The following is a 17,525-nucleotide window of genomic DNA, read 5'->3' on the forward strand; positions in this document are numbered from 1 at the left end:
AGACCGAGGGAGACAGAGACCGAGGGAGACAGAGACCGAGGGAGACAGAGACCGAGGGAGACAGAGACCGAGGGAGACAGAGACCGAGGGAGACAGAGACCGAGGGAGACAGAGACCGAGGGAGACAGAGACCGAGGGAGACAGAGACCGAGGGAGACAGAGACCGAGGGAGACAGAGACCGAGGGAGACAGAGACCGAGGGAGACAGAGACCGAGGGAGACAGAGACCGAGGGAGACAGAGACCGAGGGAGACAGAGACCGAGGGAGACAGAGACCGAGGGATACAGAGACCGAGAGAGACAGAGACCGAGGGAGACAGGGACCGAGGGAGACAGGGACCGAGGGAGACAGGGACCGAGGGAGACAGGGACCGAGGGAGACAGAGATCGAGGGAGACAGGGACCGAGGGAGACAGAGACCGAGGGAGAGTTTAGCTTGTTACTTGCTTGGCTGGCTAAAATCTAAAAATCTGGGCAAGCTGGTTCTTGAAATTGACTAAGAACTAGCAGAAAAATGTAATAACCTCAACCTAGTTGAATATTATTTGTTTCCTAATCAATTGTTGCTCTTTTAATGACATATCTAACAAGTAACTTCAAGTGTTTGAGTGATGTGCTTTCTTCTGTTCACCATTACTGAGATAAGCATTATGATTTGGATGGAAATTGTGAAACTCGTGGACGTTTTCCTATCACATTCCGCATTGAAGGTTGTGAAATGGAACAAATAACTTTTCCAAATTTGCTAGTGTGTTTTTCTTTCTTAAAACCGTTACAAACATGTGCAGTCATTGTAGCTTAGCCAGTTGTGGGTATGATCGCTGACCGATCTAGAATTACTTCACAACTTCATAAAATTTTCAATCATTTTAGAAATAAAAAAAATGATTGTATGTGAGAGTGGAAAATAAAATAATGTTATAGGAAATGTATTTTCTATACCCCGTTTTGACGCCTTTCATGGCAAGCCATCCTGAGCGCACATTTCAGCAAGATAACTCTCAGCAACACATGGAGAGATTTCTAATGCTTTTCTTTCTGCTTGCCACACCTTACCTTGGACTGTAAGGGTGCACGATTTCTCCACAACTGAGAACGTTCGGGCCATAATGGGCTGGGCCCTCCAATTAGGTCGGGCCTTTGACGATCTGAAGGGCCAATTGCACTAAAGTTGCCAGGATATCTCTCAGGAGGACGTCCAACAACTCTGTCAATAAAAGACAAACCGAGTAATTGCTTGCATGAGGGCCAGAGGTGGACCAACGCGTTACTGACTTGCTCAATCTGTGAAGCTGTTTCTCGAGAATCAATAATCCAGTTTTCCTGAAATTGTAATCATTTGTTTGTCTGCACACATACATTACACTACGTATTTCCGTCCCATTCGGCTAATTTCTCCGTATTGCGTCTTATTTTCTCTTAGAATGCAAGTTTAGAGATCGTACGACTTCCCGATATCATGCTTAGGGTACGCACGTAGAGGAGGCAAGCAGCCCACATTATGTAAAAAGTTCAGAGTACTTGTCGTCAGGTTCTCTCCTACGTGACGAAAGACGTCCTCACAAAAGTGTAGAATATGCACATCTGCGCATCACCACAGCCAACCCTCCTAATTACAAACGCACCAATCTCTCACAGACGTTGTTGCAGTCTGATGAAAATGATGTATGATGTCACAATTACGAAAGGGTCTGACGAGTGTCCTCTTTTGAGTTTATGTGCTTACCGTGAAGCCGGAATTTGAAAGAAATCCGATCTGCAAACTTAGTTTACAATTAAAAGGAAAACAGCTCTCTCGTTTACTATTTTTAACAAATTAACCTGGTTTCATCAATGCTAGGAGTGTTTTCCTCACAATTTAAATCAAAGAATTGTCCATATTCTATAACATGGTCACAGAATTATGACTAAAAACTGTGACGATGTTATTGAATATAGACCATTCTTTTCCTTTTAATTGTAACTATTGACGGCCCCTGAACGTGCAGCCATACCAAAAAGAAAAAAAAAACTTAGTTTACATTGAAAAGTTAGATTTCTCGACAAGCGATCCTTATCTAAACCTTATTTAAGTGCCCTCTGCAGCTCCTACAAGGTTTTAATAGAATTTTTGAAACATGCTGTACTCGTCGCAAATAGTCCAGTGGTCTCAGAGACAGTACACAATGCTTTCCTGTAAGTCTAATAAAAAATATGATTACGTGCGGCACTTTTCTGGAAGGGAAACGGATATACAATAATAAGTGATTGTCTGCTCAGGTTCAGAGGATCACTACACGGCGGAATAAACTGATTTAGTCTAGTGATAAAATACAAATACGAGAATGATTCCAGCAATATCATCATGAATGGCTGTTCCTCTCAGATGCCAAAACTGGAGGAGAAGATTAGAGTTTAACGTCCCGTCGAGAATGAGGTCATTGGTGCTAAAACGATGTGTAAGTGTGGCCCCCTCTGGAATATTAAACTTACAAAAAAAAAAAAAAAAAGATATTCAAAGAGGTGGTGTACGCCTAATTACCACATGGAGGTATGGTGGAGCTGCAGGCTACAGTCTACATTCGTAGATTGTGTGTCTCACAGTCGCACAACTTACTGACATTTTGTCACGAGCAGACCGTCTTGCTTACGCAGAAGTAGCTTCACATAAGAAACTAATCTTAATTCCTAACAATAAGTCGTTTTACTAACCAGGACGCCGGCCGGAGTGGCCGCCCGGTTCTAGCGCTACAGTCTGGAGCCGAGCGAGCGCTACGGTCGCAGGTTCGAATCCTGCCTTGGGCATGGATGTGTGTGATGTCCTTAGGTTAGTTATGTTTAAATAGTTCTAAGTTCTAGGCGACTGATGACCCCAGCATTAAGTCGCACAGTGCTCAGAGCCATTTGAACTAACCAGGCCGATCAACTTTCGTAGTGCGTAGGTTCGCGATCATGAGGAAGATTCCGCACATAGTATATGCGCTGGAAATTCTCCCCAGAGATTAACGACGTGCAGGAGCGAATAGAAATGGTGTAGGCGCGCCGGGTATCGGGATGCGCCGGCCTCAGGCACGCAGCTATCGACCGTCTCCGCGAGCTGTGAGGAACGCGGCATCGTCCCGAGGGGTGGCCAGCATCGCGTGTTGCCACCGGTAATTACATTTCCCAGGGTGCTGCGCGGGTCTCGCGCTTCAGGCGAATCGCGGTGGCTTAGTTCTTAGTGATCATTGCAGCAACGGAAAGAGTCGCGAAGGTACCGCAGAAAGATGTATCCGGGTAGCCCGCACGTTCTGGAGCTCGCGAGCTCGGGAGGGGGTTTGCGTACTTGCCTCAAATCTATGGTACTGGCGTGACCCACTTTAGCGTCACTCAGATTCAGTACTGCAGTGTTTCTGTAGTATTCGCCAAAGTGTTAAACAATGCAGAGACAGTTCAGTGTTTGACGAGAAGGACATGAGTGCACGTAGACGCGCAGAATATTTCATGTAATTTTAATAGCTCCCTAGGCACGCATGCTAGCAAATTTGATGCTGTTGATTCTTACGTCTGTGCCAAGTATGTATGCCAGGTCATTTGCATCAAGGTGTACATTGTGACTACAGTTGCGGTTTACTAAAACAACGGTTGGGTCGTTTGGGTGAAATATACAGGTGACGTAGCGAATGGTGGGATTATTGGTAGCACTGGTACAACTGACAGGGAAAGAAACATAAATATTAATTTGTAGGAGAGAGAATAGGAATCGACGATTTCTTTTTGTTTTGTTTGTTTGTTTCGTTGTTTTGCATATATTTAGAACTGAACATCGTTCACCGTTAGTCGATAATGTATTCTACATCCTTCTGAGGCATAAATTTCATTCTATAAGTAATAAAAATTAGTTAATCTCATAACTTCTACGCTTTATGTAACCAAAGCAATTACTTTTGATGCAAATACAATTTAATTGGACAGAAGTTAAATTATCTATATTATTATTGTTATTTTTGTATTCAATAGAAAGTTCTTCACCATGATTGGAGACAAAAGTTTCCTGTTGTTACTGAAAAGTGCAAAAGTTGTTCATGAATAACGGAAACTTCTTTTATGTGAGCTCGACGAAGCATTGAAGAGATGTTTGATGTATATTTTTATTTTTTATTTTACTTTTCTTTGGAGGAAATTGAGTTTTCTAGTGGTACATAACAAATCTGTATTCCTTTTTTATTTATACCACAACATCCCTCTGTTTCATGTTACAAATAAATAATTTTCAGATAAAACTTGTATACCGACAATTTCAATTTTGCTATAAATTCTATTTGGCTTTGACTAACAGAAAGGAGGATAACTGTGCAGGACAAAATATGTTGGAAGGATAAGTGGCTCTTTACGTACCTACACTCAGTTTCTAGATACATAGTAAAACACTGAATGTTTACGCAGACGAAGCGAGCGAAATGAGGTAATGCCCAATAGGTATACAACACACCTAACATACAAGTAATGAAGTCGCAATCTTATCTGATCAACACTGTTCTCTGCCGCCGTTGGATAATCAGCTGCCAGCAGCAAGTCGTACACTCTTAGCTCAATTATTTGTTACATAGTTTAATTCTTAATTTCTTTGGGTGTTTTTGGGTACTTTCATTGTTCAATTCATAAATTTCGGGCGTATTATAGTATTTGAGAGGTGTAGCATCCCGTTTTAGTACCTGAATAGAGTAAAATCGCCTAGTCTCCTTCCCCGCCGAGCAGTGTGTCAGCAGTGCGCAAGTAGCAGTATTACTGCATTTACTAGGAAATCTTGTATTTTAATAACCGTTTAAATTTGTGTCCAATTGTTTGTGCTCTCTGTAGATTAGTTCAGACGTTCCTTGCACTAGTTTTTAGGATGGATAGGGACTGCAACTGCTGTGTTCGGATGCGGGCTGACTTCACGTCCCTTCGCTCCCAGCTTCTGGCAGTGTTGGCTTGGGTCACACAGCTTGAGGCTGTTACCAATGGGTATCACTGTGGGGGTCCAGATGGGGGTTTGTCGGGGACGGCCAGTTCGTCCCACGCATACCCCGATCGGACTACAGCGGTGGCTGCCCAGGATACTGCCCACATTGAGGCTTATCTCTCACCCGTGGTAGAGTGGGAGGTCGTCGTGAGGTGTGGCAGGGGGCGAAAGACATTCCGGAGGGCTGAACGGAAGGCCTCTCCAGTTTGTCTGACAAACCGGTTTCAGGCTCTGTCTCCGGCTGATACTGATCTTCGGCCGGACATGGCAACTTGTACTGTTCCAGAGGTTGCCCCTCAGTCTGCAAGATCCGGGCGGTCGCAGAGGGTGGGCTTACTGGTAGTTTGGAGCTTCAACGTCAGGCACGTAATGGGGCCCCTTAGGGATGTGGCAGCAAGAGAGGGGAAGAAAACCAATGTGCACTCCGTGTGCATACCAGGGGTCATTGCAGATGTGGAAAGGGTCCTTCCGGATGCCATGAAGGGTACAGGGTGCACCCATTTGCAAGTGGTCGCTCATGTCGGCACCAATGATGTGCGTCGCTACAGATCGAAGGAAATCCTCTCTGGCTTTCGGCGGCTATCTGATTTGGTGAAGACTGCCAGTCTCGTTAGCGGGATGAAAGCAGAACTCACCACCTACAGCATCGTCGACAGGACTGACTGCGGACCTTTAGTACAGAGCAGAGTGGAGGGTCTGAATAAGAGGCTGAGACGGATCTGCGACCATGTGGGATGCAGATTCCTCGAATTGCGCCATACGATGGTGGGGTTTCAGGTTGCGCTGGATGGGTCAGGTGTCCACTACACACAGCAGGCGGCTACACAGGTAGCAGGGGTTGTGTGGCGTGGCCTGGGCGGTTTTTTAGGTTAGATGGCCTCGGACAAGTACAGAAAGGGCGACAGCCTCAAAGGGTGCGGGGCAAAGTAAGGACATGCTGGGACCAAGTAGCAATCTGTATTGTAATTGTAAACTGTCGAAGCTGCGTTGGTAAAGTACCGGAACTTCAAGCGCTGAGAGAAAGCACCAAAGCTGAAATCGTTATGGGTACGGAAAGCTGACTGAAGCCAGAGATAAATTCTGTTGAAATTTTTACAAAGGCACAGGCGGTGTTTAGAAAGGATAGATTACATTCAACCGGTGGTGGCGTGTTTGTTGCTGTTAGCAGTAGTTTATCCTATAGTGAAGTAGAAGTGGATAGTTCCTGTGAATTATTATGGGTGGAGGTTACACTCAACAACCGAGCTAGGTTAATAATTGGCTCCTTTTACCGACTTCCTGACTCAGCAGCATTAGTGGCAGAACAACTGAGAGAAAATCTAGAATACATTTCACATAAATTTTCTCAGCATGTTATAGTCTTAGGTGGAGATTTAAATTTACCAGATTGGGGCACTCAGATGTTTAGGACGGGTGGTAGGGACAGAGCATCAAGTGACATTATACTGAGTGCACTATCCGAAATAACCTCGAGCAATTAAACCGAGGACTCGTGGAGATAACATCTTGGACCCACTGATAACAAACAGACCCGAACTTTTCGACTCTGTGAGCGCAGAACAGGGAATCAGTGATCATAAGGCCGTTGCAGCATCCCTCAATATGGAAGTAAATAGGAATATAAAAAAAGGGGGGAAGGTTTATGTGTTTAGCAAGAGTAATAGTAGAAGGTAGATTTCAAACTGATCAAAACGAAAATTTCTGTTACGACACTGACAATGTTGAGTGTTTCTGGAAAAAGTTAAAGGAAATCGTAAAATGCGCTTTAGACAAGTATGTGTCGAGTAAAACTGTGAGGGACGGGAAAAACCCACCGTGGTTCAACAACAAAGTTAGGAAACTACTGCGAAAGCAAAGAGAGCTTCACTGCAAGTTTAAACGCAGCCAAAACTCTGACAAACAGAAGTGAAACGATGTCAAAGTTAGCGTAAGGAGTGCTATGCGTGAAGCGGTCAGTGAATTCGAAAGTAAAATTCTATGTACCGACTTGACAGAAAATCCGAGGAAGTTCTGGTCTTACGTTAAATCAGTAAGTGGCTCGAAACAGAATATCCAGACGCTCTGGGATGATGATGGCATTGAAACAGAGGATGACACGCGTAAAGCTGAAATACTAAACACCTTTTTCCAAAGCTGTTCCACAGAGGAAGATCGCACTGCAGTTCCTTCTCTAAATCCTCGCACAAACGAAAGAATGGCTGACATCGAAATAAGTGTCCAAGGAATAGAAAAGCAACTGGAATCACTCAACAGAGAAAAGTCCACTGGACCTGACGGGATACCAATTCGGTTCTACATAGACTAAGCGAAAGAATTTGCCCCCCTTCTAGCAGCCGTGTACGGCAAGTCTCTAGAGGAACGGAAGGTTCCAAATGATTGGAAAAGAGCACAGGTAGTCCCAGTCTTCAAGAAGGGTTGTCGAGCAGATGCACAAAACTATAGACCTATATCTCTGACGTCGATCTGTTGAAGAATTTTAGAACATGTTTTTTGCTCACGTATCACGTCGTTTCTGGAAATCCAGAATCTACTCTGTAGGAATCAATATGGATTCCAGAAACAGCGATCGTGTGATACCCAACACGCTTTATTGGTTCATGAGATCCAGAGAATATTAGATACAGACTCCCAGGTAGATGCTATTTTCCTTGACTTCCGGAAGGCGTTCGATACAGTTCCGCATTATCGCTTGATAAACAGAGTAAAAGCCTACGGAATATCAGACCAGCTGTGTGGCTGGATTGAGGAGTTTTTAGCAAACAGAACACAGCATGTTGTTCTCAATGGAGAGACGTCTACAGACGTTAAAGTAACCTCTGGCATGACACAAGGGAGTGTTATGGGACCATTGCTTTTCACAATTTATATAAATGACCTAGTAGATAGTGTTGGAAGTTCCATGCGGCTTTTCGCAGATGATGCTGTAGTATACAGAGAAGTTGCAGCATTAGAAAATTGTACCGAAATGCAGGAAGATCTGCAGCGGATAGACACTTGGTGCATGGAGTGGAAACTGACCCTTAACATAGACAAATGTAATGTATTGCGAATACACAGAAATAACGATCCTTTATCGTATGCTTATATGATAGCGGAACAAACACTGGTAGCAGCTAAATCTGTAAAATATCTGGGAGTATGCGTGCGGAACGATTTGAAGTGGAATGATCATATAAAATTAATTGTTGGTTAGGCGGGTACCAGGTTGAGATTCATTGGGAGAGTCCTTAGAAAATGTAGTCCATCAACAAAGGAGGCGGCTTACAAAATACTCGTTCGACCGATACTTGAGTTTTGCTCATCAGTGTGGGATCCGTACCAGATCGGGTTGACGGAGGAGATAGAGAGATCCAAAGAAGAGCGGCGCGTTTCGTCACAGGATTATTTGGTAACCGCGATAGCGTTACGGAGATGTTTAGCAAACTCAAGTGGCAGACTCTGCAAAAGAGACGCTCTGCATCGCGGTGTAGCTTGCTCGGCAGGTTTCGAGAGGGTGCGTTTTTGGATGAGGTATCGAATATATTGCTTCCCCCTACTTATACGTCCCGAGGAGATCACGAAAGTAAAATTAGAGAGATTCGAGCGCGCACGGAGGCTTTCCGGCAAGTCGTTCTTCCCGCGAATCATACGCGACTGGAACAGGAAAGGGAGGAAATGACAGTGGCACGTAAAGTGCCCCCCACCTCACACCGTTGGGTGGCTTGCGGAGTATGAATGTAGATGTAGATGTACTAGGAAAAACAACATAGGTTCCAATTACTTTTGATAATGTATAGTAGCCTATGGTAATTTCACAATGGTATATGTGACACATCTGCATGGATGTTCATTGAACACACTGAAGAATCCATCTACTGCCCCCTGTATGCTCTGAGTTCTGCCTGCCATGCATAAATATGTAGTGTTCATACACCTGTGTATGTTTTATAAACTGCCCATTGTGCATGGACGGACCGTGAAATGTACAGAGTATATGACCTGCTTCTGATACGTGAGACGAATTTATCCGTAAGATGTATTCATATGTTTTACGTATTAGTCTGTAGCCTCCTGCAGGGTATAAAAACATCCTAGTGATTAGTAAGTCGTGCAGAAACGGAAAAGCCGCGATAGGATGGTAGTTACGAGATACACAGCTGATGTGACAGACATGAAAGTGCTGCCAAATGAGTCGCTATGCGCACTGTTCTTACATGAATTATTTTCGGGAAAATGAAACGATGCCAATAGCAAGCACTATGCTGCCAGGTTTCACTACCAAAGGACACCTAATGATATTGAAGTACATATGCTGTATGAGTAAACTGAAGAATTAGTAATGAATTTCTAATAGGGAGAATATCTTATAGTCATGAAAGGCATGAAATGGGCTAGTAGAAAGGTGACAAGGCTGCACAGTTCTCAGACAAGACAAGTAAGAAAGAAGGGAGAAATATGATTTCTAGGAATGTTTCATCTATAAAGTGTATAAGAAGGCAAATATTTGCGGGCGGCATACTAGACTGCAGAATCTGGAGATCGTGGAATTGTGGAATGAGATAACAATAATAAATAAGTAAATAAGATTTGGAGAATATGGTAACGTCGCTGTCTATGAACGAAAACGAGAACTACCGGAATGCAGAATGAATGAAAGTAGGTTAAGGCCATTTCACGTAGTGACGGAAATGCAAAGAAGTAATAAAAGATTGGCAAAGAGGAAAAAAATTAGGATATTGGAAATAGCGGGTTGTATCAAGAACAAATGTGTGTTTTGTAAGATTAAATGCAGTTTTTGCAAACTAAGATGAGTTGTGATTCCAGAATGAATCACTCTGCAGCAGAGTGTGTGCTGTTGTGCAACTTCGTGGGAGGTTAAAATTGTGTGCCGATTCGGGATACGAACACAGAACTTTCACTTTAGCGACCGTGGTCCTACAGATTGATCTATCCGGGTACGACTGAAGACCCCCTCTGGTAACAACTATGAGTGCTTTTCAGAATTTCAGAAGTTCTCATACTTGTTTTATGGTACTGGTCATGAAAGGCAAGTTTCGCTTTAAGTCTGGTAAGTGGTTTTAATCGCCATGAAGTGCAAAGAATTTGTTAATATCAGAAATGCACTGGGAAAAGTGTCAGAAAGAATGTAACAGAAATTTGTGAGATAAGACAAAACTGTTTAAGAGAGGCAGAAATTAAAAACCATGTAACTGCGGTTGGCAACTTAACGCACACTTTGTTTAATAACATTCCTGGTAGTTCAAATGCTTATTCTTACCAACCCCTCTGGAAATCATCTCATTAAATGATTGTTGACTGACATATTGGAAATGGCGGCACAGACATTGTTAAGATTGTTTTTAAAAGAATTGTGTTTTCTTTCGATCTGTTCGTCTGTCATTAATTTATAAGACTATGCCCGTATCACTCAATGCACAGACCAAATTACCCTTCCGTATTCAGCTTCATATTTTTATGTACTATTTTAAACATGCTGCAAGCTCGTCTACCTCCTATTAAGGATCATAAAACGATTCAGGAAAAATTTATCAAAATATGTTACTGTGACAAAAGCACACGCGGACAAAATTAGGTAGCCATCCACTGGGGACTTTTGTAACATTGTGTCTGCTCATAATGGCTTCAGACTGGCGAGTCCCCAAGTTTATTCTGGTATACACTATCAGTGAGAACCTACTCATTGATGAAGGGACCCCATAAAGGTACGGAATAATGGAACGTCAACTGATAAGTTCATTTTCCAAAAATTCCCAGACATTTTCTGTTGATTGAAGTTGAGAGATTCTTAGGTCCAGTTGAGGTCCGACACTACATAAATCTTCATACCTGAATGGTAGTAAACTTGTATATTATATACTATAGTTCTGCTTAGTCTCCTTCCGGAGAAAAACAAAAGCGTACCGTTGTTCCGGCGAGTGTACTTCCGTACTGTGAAACAAGAACAAGAAACGACAACTCTTCATTACTGAGAATGTGTGAGGACATATTCTGGTTCGTGTTGTCTGAATGAGTGTGCCCAAGTGATCGTACGGAAAACACCTACAAAACATGGCAGAACCACCTCCGGTTTGAACCGCACTCGACACGTTGTATGAATCGAAAAGAGTAAAATCGCGACTTGTCGGACCACACTACACGGCTCTGCTGTACATCTGCAGCTTTGTGCGTCGCTGTGAGAAACGACGTTTTCCGAGGTACCATGAAACACAGCGAACTTAGCCAGGAGGTCACCCATCATGACGTATACGTGTGTTCACGAGTGGCCGCTAACAAAGAGATAAACATCAGATAACTGCAGGTTCCAGAGCACTACTTAAAGATTGTCTCGCTGGTGAAGCTCTTCTAGGGATATCAGTTTTATATCGGGGTTCCACAAACATTAAATGCAAATTAACTCCTAATTAAAAATTCAGAGAATAAATAAACCTTAAAGGACAGGAACTTAGTGGCATAAAAAATGTGTTCCGCACTGGGACTCAAATCCTGGCACTTTTAAGTTTTGTGGAGTATTCTGGACACAGACCCCCAGGCTGTGTCTGAGCCATGTCTCTGCTTTATCGTTTCTTCCAGGATTGGTAGTCCTGCAAGGAATGCAGCAGAACGTCTGTAAAGTCTGGACGGTGGGAGATGAGATACTAGCGTAAATAAATGTGTGAGGGCTACTGGAAGGCGTGTTTGGGTTGCGCCTCCTGGCTCCCGCCGCCGGAATCGGGGTAAACAACGTCAGCCTAAGTGCAGCCCACAACCAAACGCCTTCCTTCTGCTACCCGATCACCATATTACTGAACTTGGCGTCCCGCCGCCGTTGTCGGAAACACGCGATGGCGTTACAGTGAACCAGACTCAGGAAAGAGCATAGAACTGTGAATGATTTCGAGACAGTTTTGCAGGTGCTATCAAGTAGTTCACCATGTCCTCGTTAAATATCGCGATAATAACGCACGATAAGCCACCCAAGGTGCCCTCACTCCGTGCAATAATATTGTGCTTCAATAATACAGATTGTGAGTAATGACAACGACAGGATGGAAACAGACAACAGGAAATCTACGTTTATATTCATATTACCATATGGATAAGAGCTGGTCAGTGAAGACGATCTGTTTTTCTGAACACTAAGTGTACAGCTTCCACTATGACTTTCTCGCCAATGCGATTTACGCGGGAGGAATAGACGATGTCATACCTTTGTAACAGTATAGCAGGTCGCTTCGTTGGCACCGTTGATTTTCCTACTTCATATAAACTATCTTTGACATACGCTAGTATGGGTCTGATCCACGAATAAAAGTTTCAATGTATATTAAAGGGTACGAAATATGAGGAGAGATTTGAAAAGCGTATACCTTCTCGGTTAATCGTAAATAATTGCAATGCTCTGAGCCAGCCCACCGCTCTGTGCTGTGCATTGACTTTAAGCCTGGTCAGACAGAACGCAGCCTACCCGTGCGGCTCACACTGCAGCGTTCATCTGCAGGGGAAGCCACACAGCTGAGATAGCTGCTGCCCCTACAGTAGCTCCGTCAACTGTCACACTGCAGGTGCGTTCAGCCACTGCCGCCTGCTGCGGACGCTGAGACAGCAACCCCCTGCAGGCATGTTGGCGCTGCGTCAAAGCACTGTGTAACTGCACAATACATTTCGACAGTGCGGCCTCGTCTTGGCGACGCTACAGTCTGGAACAGCGTGACCGTTACGGTCGCAGGTTTGAATCCTGCCTCGGGCACGGATGTGTCTGATGTCCTTAGGTTAGTTAGGTTTAAGTAGTTCTAAGTTCTAGGCGACTGATGACCTCAGCAGTTAAGTCGCTTAGTGCTCAGAGCCATCTGGCCTTGGCAACTCAAAGCCACAGGCCGAACCGCCAGGCCACATTCTGTCTTCCCAGAACTTTACGCCACCTACGTGTTCCGTGTGTGGCTACCGTAGCATCCTTCGCAGGCCGCTTGCTTAACAGACGCCAAGTGTTATCGGTTCGCCATGTGTGGCGGAAAGAGAGACTGCTGACACAGAATCTATATTTACACCAGAAAGTAAGGATAAGGATTGGAAATGAAACGTCAGAAGGAAGCAGCATGTGACGAGGTGTTAGACAAGATTGTCGCCTTTCCCCGCTGTTCTTTGACTTATACCTTCAAGAGATTATTGCGAAAAGCTTAGATGGGAAAAGAGGAATATGTATTGGAGGAAAGAGAATAGAAAGTATAAGATTTGCTTATGACATGGTATTAGTGGAAGAAAGTGAGCGGACAGTGAATAACATGCTGAAAGATCTGAATGAAGCTTGTGTGGAATCTGGAATGCAAATAAACACAGCAAAAACAAAGAGTATGGTCATCAGTACAAGACGCAGACTGTCCAATATTAAGTGTTATCGGTTCGCCATGTGTGGCGGAAAGAGAGACTGCTGACACAGAATCTATATTTACACCAGAAAGTAAGGATAAGGATTGGAAATGAAACGTCAGAAGGAAGCAGCATGTGACGAGGTGTTAGACAAGATTGTCGCCTTTCCCCGCTGTTCTTTGACTTATACCTTCAAGAGATTATTGCGAAAAGCTTAGATGGGAAAAGAGGAATATGTATTGGAGGAAAGAGAATAGAAAGTATAAGATTTGCTTATGACATGGTATTAGTGGAAGAAAGTGAGCGGACAGTGAATAACATGCTGAAAGATCTGAATGAAGCTTGTGTGGAATCTGGAATGCAAACAAACACAGCAAAAACAAAGAGTATGGTCATCAGTACAAGACGCAGACTGTCCAATATTAAAATAGGACAATCTACCATTAGCCAAGTAAGTGAATTTAAATATCTTGGAACCACAATAACTGGAGACTTCAGATGTCAGCAGGAGGTGAAAACTCGAATTGCCATAGCGAAGGAGGCATTCAACAGAAAGAGGAGACTCTTATGTGGCAAATTAGATAAAGGACTAAGGAAAAGGCTTGGCAAATGTTTTGTCTGGAGTGTGGCACTATATGGGGCAGAAACATGGACGCTGGACGAGAGAATGAAAAAAGGTTAGAAGCATTTGAGATGTGGATATGGGGGAGAATGGAGAGAATAAGCTGGATGGAAAGAGTGAGTAATGAAAGAGTACTGGAAAGGGTTGGTGAGAGAATATGTCTCATGAAGGTTGTAAGAGAAAGGAAAAAGAACTGGTTAGGACATTCATTGAGAAGAGAGTGCTTGCTAGCAGATGCCTTGGAGTGATTGGTTTGTGGGAGAAGACTGAGAGGAAGACGGAGATACAAGATGATAGACGACAAAAATGGAAGAGGAAATCATGCAGACCTGAAGAGGATGGCAGAAGGCCGGACAGCCTGGAGAACTACCATGTGAAAACCTGCATTTTGGCAGAACACTCATGATGATGATGATGTGTCATGGGTGGATGTTGACTCACAGCAGCAGGTCCCACCCACGACACCAGGAATCGAACCGACCACCGTGGCCATAGGTGTGCTTACCCAGTGTCCTGTTGCCACAACAGCCACTGCGATCTAGCTGGGAAACCATTGCCACCTCTCTAGATCCGTGCACATTGCAGGAGAAGAGAGAGAGAGAGCCAAAATATATATTTACCCGGAACATAGACCTCTTTGGAGCTTAACCTCGCGACATTCGACACCGGAGAGTCCAAAACAGTAGCCGTCATCAATGCAAAATTGGAATTTTGTGGTAAGTTTCTATGGGACCAAGCTGCTGAGGATATCGACCCCTAGGCTTACACATTACTTAATCTAGCTTACACTAACAAACGCTAAGGACAACACACGCACTCTCTTCTGAGGGAGGACTCGAACCTCCGACGAGGGGAGCTGTGACGAACCGTGGCAAGGCGCCCCAGACCATGTGGCTACCCCGCGCGGCTCTCATCAACACAACTGATCCCGAAGCATCCGAGCAAAATCGACCAAAATGCGAGCAGAAAGACGAAGAACCCACAGACGACCAACGCAAGAGACGTACATGCAGAACAAAAGGAAATTCTAGCAAAATGGACGGTGGCGCATCGAAATCAACTGGCACAAGACAAAGCCTCAGCATCAGAACACACAACCAGAAGAGGCCGACGAGTGTCGAATACCGGGCCACAACATCTCGCAGGCTCAAGATACTGAGGACTAACTTAATCTTCAAACGCCAACTTACAAAATTGTGACCTTAAATTTCAACCGGATGCTGTCTGATAGTAACGGGTTAAGTTTCCATGAACATTTGTACGCTACTGACGTAGCTGTTACTTTTCTTCAAGAAGACACCAATGGCAGTCGCTACTCCGACGAAGCAGCTATCAACATTGGACCTGAAGCAGACACTAAGGCTACGTTCAAGCAAAGAATTCCGTATATCCCACGGACAACATTCCCTTGTGGCAGAGGCATAGCCGCTCGGTTGCACGATCTGCAATTGATAAACATTATTTACGCGCCCTCGAGAACAAATCACAGAGCGGAATTTCTTGAGTCGTAACAAGGCCATATAAACCAGCGTTTCACATCACTGCGTGTTCCGGTAATTATGACTGGAGATTTCAACTGAATTCAAAACCAAATGGATCTGAGCACACTGGTACTTAACATCTGAGGTCATCAGTCCCCTAGAACTTAGAACTACTTAAACCTAACTAACCTAAGGACATCACGCACATCCATGCCCGAGGCAGGATTCGATCCTGCGACCGTAGCGGTAGCGCAGTTCCAGACTGAAGCGCCTAGAATCGCTCGGCCACACTGGCCGGCCCAGGTGTGTTAAATGTAAAGATGATCAAACAGCAGACTACAATTACTGTTCGGAGCAACTTAATACGTTAGTAATGGAAATGGTCTACACATTTTCAAAGTGACTTCAGTCAGCCTTCTTGACAGATTCTACATTTTACGGGGAAAGACAACTCCCGTGAAACAGTGTGAGATGTGGATGTCAGTTTTTCAGATCCTGCTGTTTTCCACATATCGGTATGATACGTACCTCAGCAAGAATATAGCGGCTGAGTGCTGTGGCACCTCATTTACAGCATTATCATGCACACATACTTGGAACCCCAAATTTATAAAATTTTGCGATCGGCTATAATATTTGTGACTTATTATCTGGCTACAAGAAGCTCTTCTGAGAACAGTTGAGAAGACAAATGGGAAGATGACGTAATGCGGTGTGAGGTATCGGTAACAGGTGGTTTATTCGGTTCGTTTATCGTTAGAGAGGCGGTCTAAAGGTCTTTCTCAGCGGTTGGCTGTTGTATTTGGAAGTAGCACGCCAAAATGATAAACATGTGTTCTTAGTATTAGACAAATTAAACAGTGAATTTACTTATATTACACGTAAAAGGATCTCTAAATAGCAGGTTATCAATACATTACTTCAAAGGTGTTAATTACCAGGGGAATAATAAGAAACTGCTAAACGAAAAGGCAGACGTAGCACTTCGGAGATCTCCGGATCGCGCCTGACTTGGATGGCGGGAGAAGTAGTTCGGCTGCAAGATCAGAGCTCTATCGGTGGTCTTGGAGGACAGAGACGTTGTCTGTCAAGTTCGGTATTGCTTAAGAATTTAACTAGCAATCTGTTTTTATTGGAGTTATAATTACGAACGAGTTTGATAGTAATGACGCAAACGTGCATTTCATTATTTTGATCATTATTTTGATCATGCCAAGTGTGAAGAAAGGAGATTATTTGCTATTCTTAAAGTGCACTATAAGTGTGCAGTTGTTCGTATACTGCTAATAAAATGCGAGTGGCATCCCGTTTAAACAAAGCAATTCAAAATTTAATTATTTTCCTCGCTTTCATAATACCAGTACCTCGCTAACGGTTTATTTCAGCCTCAAGATGACGGAGTCACGACCTGCGTGCTGTTTTCTGCGCACGTGACGACAGCTAAAGAAGACCGTAAGTTGTTGAACTTAGGGCAGTCGAAGCAACTGGGACCTCACGTGTACTGCAATCTTGGTACAAACGAGATCAGTGACACGACGCCTGTGGTGACACAGAGGAGGTATGCAAAGTTCTAAGGGAAGGGATCTGTCATACACACTATAATAATAATTAACTAAATTAATTATAATCAAATAAATGATTAATTAATCAAGTGGAAATGTAGTAAATGAAAAAAAATGAATTTAAATATTTCACTCGCACACACAAATCACTTTCTTAATCTTTTTTACCTTGTTTTGCTGTTTGAAGTGAGGGTCGGTAGACTCTTGGTGTGAGGAAAAACGTTTAATTTTCTTTCCTATGATCTCAGGGGTATGATTAACTATGTCCTCGCCTCGCGAGAAAATTCAGAACAGTTTTAATTTAATTTAGTGGGTATCGCGTTGGCAACACAGGAAAAAAATGTAGAAAGGCAAAATCTGTAACATTTTATAAATTGGGGATTGATGATCGTTACTATGAAATGAAAGATGAAATACCAAATTGAACAATTACTATTTCACAAAGTAAGTTTTTTTATACATACATCTGGCATCTCGAGCTGTAGTCTCACAGATTTGGACATAATAAGGAATTGTGCAGTATTTCGGCGAAACACGCAGAAACTATAATAATC

Source organism: Schistocerca gregaria, chromosome 7 (assembly GCF_023897955.1).
Source record: "Schistocerca gregaria isolate iqSchGreg1 chromosome 7, iqSchGreg1.2, whole genome shotgun sequence".
Taxonomy (NCBI): domain Eukaryota; kingdom Metazoa; phylum Arthropoda; class Insecta; order Orthoptera; family Acrididae; genus Schistocerca; species Schistocerca gregaria.